Genomic DNA, 5,939 nt, shown 5'->3' on the forward strand with positions numbered 1-5,939 from the left:
CTCAGAGACAAAGGTGGAGTAGAAGAAAGGGACTTAGGCACCAGGGTAGCTGACTGTACTTGTTTGTAAGGGCATGTAAGAAACATTCTGAGAAGTGCAATTATACTAGGAGATGGCCTTGTTTGGGTTAAATCATTATACAAATTGGCAAGTTCAGTAAAATTTGGATCATGAATGTGACTTGATTAGTTACCAGGTTGTGATGTTGGAGGAAAGTATATTTAAACTTAAGTTAATGTAAATCTGTGGGGTTTTATTATTTTAACTTAAAAATGGTGAAACTGAGCAGTGAAGAGATTATTTTTCAAGTGTAAATATGGGGAAAATGTTAATTAAAAGCAAAGGACACTTGCCCTTCAAAATCTGATGAAAATATGACACATGCAAAACTTCATTGTGTTAACCGGTGTATCATTTAACCACTAATTGGTTCAAAAGATTACCAAAATTTACTTCTTCCATTAAAAATAGTTTCTTTTGGTTCAATTTGCAGATACTCAGACCATAATTTTGTTTCATTCAAGTAATTATCAATATTTTTAAAAGGCCGATGAGGGAGGAAGTGCAGAAAAGAATAAAATCAACAGATGAGTATGTGGTTACAGAGCCTTAGATGGAAATGAAAGACTAAAGCATTAAACATACATATTTTGTAAAATTGCATGATATAGCTGAATCACACCCCCAATATGTGTGTATAGTGTATAAAGAAACTAAATTCTATGGAGAAACAAAGAGCTTATGTGCATGCATGAAACTTTAATGAAAGTCAAATAATGAAATACTTCCTAATATTCATGAAGGCTGCTGCACTTTATAAACCTTTCCAGTGTGGTCTACATGTACACACAGACAAATAAGAACATCAGTACATGGATGCACAAGTCTAGCCTGTACTGTCAAAATCGAGGGCATGCCTTCAGAATGCGTAAGTTGTAAAATAATTATGGTATATTTGTGATAGTGTTTGTTCTTAGACTTTGTAGACCCAGGGGCAGAATATGCCTAGCAACTTTTTATAGGACACTTTTTCAAAATATATGCATGTGTGTGGGGGTGGGAAGGGTAGGCTATTTAAAGCCAAGAAAAGCAAGAGTTCATTTTGAAAAGTAGTTCTTTAGATAAAACCCTACACATGTAATGAATGTTCTGGAGTTATAGTGAATGTTCTGTAGTGAATTAATGCTTTTAAAGGGAGCAGGGAGAAAAATACTTAATGGTATTTTACTGATTCTATGGCCAACGCTCAGTGCCTCTCAACAAGATTTATTGTTGTAAAATTTTCATATTTTCTACAATCATGAAGACAAATGCCCTTTTTTCTTGTGAATAAGGATTTTCTATATATAAATACAAATAATATACCACATATTCTTTAAGTAGTATGCTGATAATTATAAAAGTTTTGGGTTAGTCTATCCTCCATAGCTAAAACTAAATAATTCAGGTTATTGATAATATTTTATAACCCTTTCTTTAAACCATACCTATTTTATGAAAATGAAGGTATAATATTTTTTATTTGAATGCAGTAGAGGAACTTGCTAATTAAAGGCATCTCTTGGATAAATTGAGAAATCTTTTAGTAAAGTAAGTTTTTAAAAACCATGCTGTTATTAAAAAATCAACATAACTGGAGTTATTAAAAAAACTCCAGATTTTTAATGTATGAGAATATTTTATTTTATTTTTTAATGCTGAAAGTATTTTATTTTATTTAATTTATTGTTGTTCAACTACAATTGTCCCCATTTTCTTCCTACCACTCTCTCCTTCCCCACCCTAAAGTATGAGAATATATTAAATAACATATACATTACAAATAAAGAAAACACTTGTGATAGAAATCTATACAACTAACATTAAAATGGGAAAATACATTAGTAGAAAATTTAGTTCTTAAAAGATTATATTTTGGTTGCTTCATGCTAAGACTGATAGAAGAAAGCTAGAATGAAACAACTCTAGAATGAAACAAAATTATATTGTTTCTAGAAACAGATAATTTTTCTCTTTCCATGCCAAGGATTGCTGCTACTAGTTTCTTTTTACCATGCTTTTATTTTATTCTAACATGATAAGATTTTCACAGAATCTTGTTTTAATTTTTAAACAGAGAACTCATACATATTTCCTAAATTTTAATTTTAAAACAAAAATGAAAAAAATTTTAAATTGATTCATACCACCTGTCCCTATAGTAGTTTATTATCAGGAGTCAAGCCAGTTCGAATGTTCCCATAGTTTTTACAAACTTAAGTAAAATTCAAATATGGCCTGAAGGGGAAAATGCAAACATAATTACCTTGGGGAGTGAAGTTATGAACCTTGGAAAATGGTTACTTAAGAAGCCTGTAAGAAATAGCATGTGTTTGAATGCAACACTATCAGTAACAGTAAAATATTTTATTTAGGCCTTTAATGTTTACAAAACATCATTGAAAATAAATTGAGTTTAATTAATTGAGCAACCATTCATCCAGCAGTCACTTGTGCCAAGACTTGGCTTTGCTGCTGGCTACAAAATATCTAAATTTCCTACTTATGTCTTGTTCTATAGTAATTAGGATTCAATGGAGAAAAGCTTCAGACAATTGTAACATTAAGTGATATAGCAGAGAGATAAACAATTTTTTTAAAAAAATCCTGACCCAAGGATATGTTTATTGATTTGAGAGATAGAGGAAAGGAGAGATAGAGACAGAGGTAGAGGGGGAGACAGAGGGAGAGGGAGAGAGAGACAGATAAAATACGTCCATAGGTTGCTTCCTGTATTAGCCCCCACTGGGATTGAACCTGCAACTTTTTAAAAATATATTTTATTGATTATGTTATTACAGTTGTTCCATTTCTTCTCCCCTTCATTACCCTCTGCCCTGCAGCCCCCTTCCCACCAACATTCCCCCCCACTCACTTCATGTCCATGGGTCGTACATACAAGTTCTTTGGCTACTGTATTTCCTATACTATTCTTAACCTCCCCCTGTCTGTTTTGTACCTACCATTTATGCTTCTTATTCACTGTACCTGTTCCTTTTCCCCTTTTTTTCCCCCCCCCCCCCCCCCCCCGCTGATGATCCTCCATGTGCTCTCCATTTCTGTGATTCTGTTCCTGTTCTAATTGCTTAGTTTGTTTTTGTTTTGTTTTTTAGGTTCAGTTGTTGATAGTTGTGAGTTTGTTGTCATTTTACTCTTCATATTTTTGATCACCTTCTTTTTCTTAAATAAGTCCCTTTAACATTTCATATAATAAGGGTTTGGTGATGATGAATAACTTTAACATTTCCTTATCTGGGAAGCACTTTATCTGCCCTTCCATTCTAAAGGATGGCTTCGCTGGATAGAGTAATCTTGGATGTAGGTCCTTGCCTTTCATGACTTTGAATACTTCTTTCCAGCTCCTTCTTGTCTGTTAGGTTTCTCTTGAAAAATCAGCTGATAGTCTTATGGGAACTCCTTCATAGGTGATTGTTTCCTTTTCTCTTGCTGCTTCTAGGATTCTTTCCTTATCTTTACTCTTGGGTAATGTAATTATGATGTGCCTTGGTGTGTGCTTCTTTGGGTCCAACTTCTTTGGGACTCTCTGAGCTTCCTGGACTTCCTGGAAGTCTATTTTCTTCACCAGATTGGGGAAGTTCTTCATTATTTTTTCAAATAAGTTTTCAATTTCTTGTTCTCCCTCTTCTCCTTCTGGCCCCTATGATTCACATGTTGGAACATTTAAAATTGCCCTGGAGGTTCCTAAGCCTCTCCTCATTTTGTTGCATTCTTATTTCTTCATTCTGTTTTGGATGAATGTTTATTTCTTCCTTCTCTGTATCATGGATTTGAGTCTCAGTTTCCTTCCCATCACTGTTGGTTCCCTGTATATTTTCCTTTATTTAACTTTTCATAGCCTTCACTTTTTCCTCTGTTTTGTGACCATACTCAGCCATTTCTGTGACCATCCCGATTACCAGTGTTTTGAACTCTGCATCTCATAGGTTGGCTATCTCTTCATGGCTTACTTCCATTTTTAGAACATTGATCTGTTCTTTCATTTGGGCCATATTTTTTTTAAATGGTATGTAACTTTTTTTGTAAATTTTAATTTGAAAGTGGAATATCCTCCTTTTTAAATTTTATTTATTTATTTTTAGAGAGGGAAGGGAGGGAGATAGAGAGAGAGAGAGAAACATCAATGTGTGGTTGCTCATGCCTGCAACCCAGGCATGTACACTGACTGGGAATTGAACACATGACACTTTGGTTCACAGCCCGCTCTTAATCCACTGAGCTACGCCAGCCAGGGCTTGGGCCATATTTTTTAGTCTTGGTGCACCTGTTACCTGTCATTGTAAGGGGCAGAGCCTTAGGTATTCACCAAGGTGGGTCAACCCATATCACTGCATTGTGGCATTGTACATGGGGGAAGGGTGTGAGAGGGAACAATGCCCCTTACTCTGCTCTCAGCTGTTTTTCAGTCACTTGTTCTGCTACCCACAAGCAAATCGTGTCCTTCTGTTGCTAATTTTCTGGTGGGTGGGCTTGTGTACATTCTAGGACCTTGGGTTCTCTCCAAAAAATTCTCCTGTGAGGCTGGGAGTTTCTCCCACTGCTACAACCCCCACAGGTTTTTATAGTCAGAGGTTTTGAGGCTTTATTTTGCTGCACTGGAACCCTGGGTTGTGCAGTCTGTCTTGCTCCCCAGTTGTTCCTCCCAATTTGTCTACATGCAAATGTGGGACTGCCTGATCCACTAGCCACAGCATTGCTGAAAGTTCTCTCCACCCAACTGCCCATCTCCATCCCTCCTACCAGTCTGAATGACTATTTCTTCTTTAACTCCTTGTTTGTCAGACTTCCATACAGTTCAGTTTTCTGGCAGTTCTGATTATTTTTTATTTTTAAATTTGTTGCTGTTCTTATTTTGGTTGTGTGAGGAGGCACAGTGTGTCTACCAAGCCTCCATCTTGGCCAGCTGCAACTTTTTTTTGGTGTACAGGAGGACACTCCAACCAACTAAGTCACTCTTCCAGGATGATATAAAGAAATATATCAGAATACAGAAGTGAGATAGAAGGTTTTAACACAAATTAGAGTATCTAATTAACCAATCAACCTGGTGGTTGTTATAATTCTGATTTTATAAATAACACCAAAACTGGAAATGAAGCAATACTCAAAATGCTATAGTTAGTAAGTTACTAACTATACTGATTTAAGTTACTAACTTACTGATTTTGAGCTAATCAGAGATTTAGCTCAAAATATATTTCACATCAAAATTGTCAAAGTTATGAATCTGAATATAACATCCAGTATTTGACTGATTTTGCCTTGGATTATAGAAGATTTTATTTGTGGTTAGTCTGAATGAATGAGAAAGACTGCTAGTTGGGTGAGATGGGGAAAAACAGAAGAAATAGCATGTGCAAAACCACGGAAGTGTGAAAATGCATGGTGTGATCAAAGAAGAGTAAAGTAAAGCATTTGATGCATATGAATTTTAAGCTATCAGGGGAAGTAATGGGTGAGAGGAGATGAGGGATTAACCCTGACCAAGCAGTGAAAGGGAATGTATGAGCCATGAAAATAAACTGGAACTTTATCCTTCAATGAATGAACAAAAGGGTTTTCAGTAACCCTGGTGACAATTGTCATAACAGTAACCTGAGACTAGTCATTTTAAGATCAGACTTGACCTGGCCCTGGCTGGCTAGCTTAGTTGGTAGTGCATCTTCCCAATATGCCAACGTTTCAGGTTTTATCCCGGGTCAGAGCACTTAGAAGAGTCAGCCAATGAATGCATAAATAAGTGGAACAATAAATCAATGTTTTTGCTCTCTCTTTCTTCCTCTATCTCCCTTTCTCTCTCTAAAAGTCAGTAAATTAAAAAAATAAAATCAGACTTGACTTTTCGTGATATTAAGGAACTTCATGTTACTAGGTTGAATACA

This window comes from Phyllostomus discolor, chromosome 10 (genome assembly GCF_004126475.2).
Source record: "Phyllostomus discolor isolate MPI-MPIP mPhyDis1 chromosome 10, mPhyDis1.pri.v3, whole genome shotgun sequence".
In the NCBI taxonomy this organism is placed as follows: domain Eukaryota; kingdom Metazoa; phylum Chordata; class Mammalia; order Chiroptera; family Phyllostomidae; genus Phyllostomus; species Phyllostomus discolor.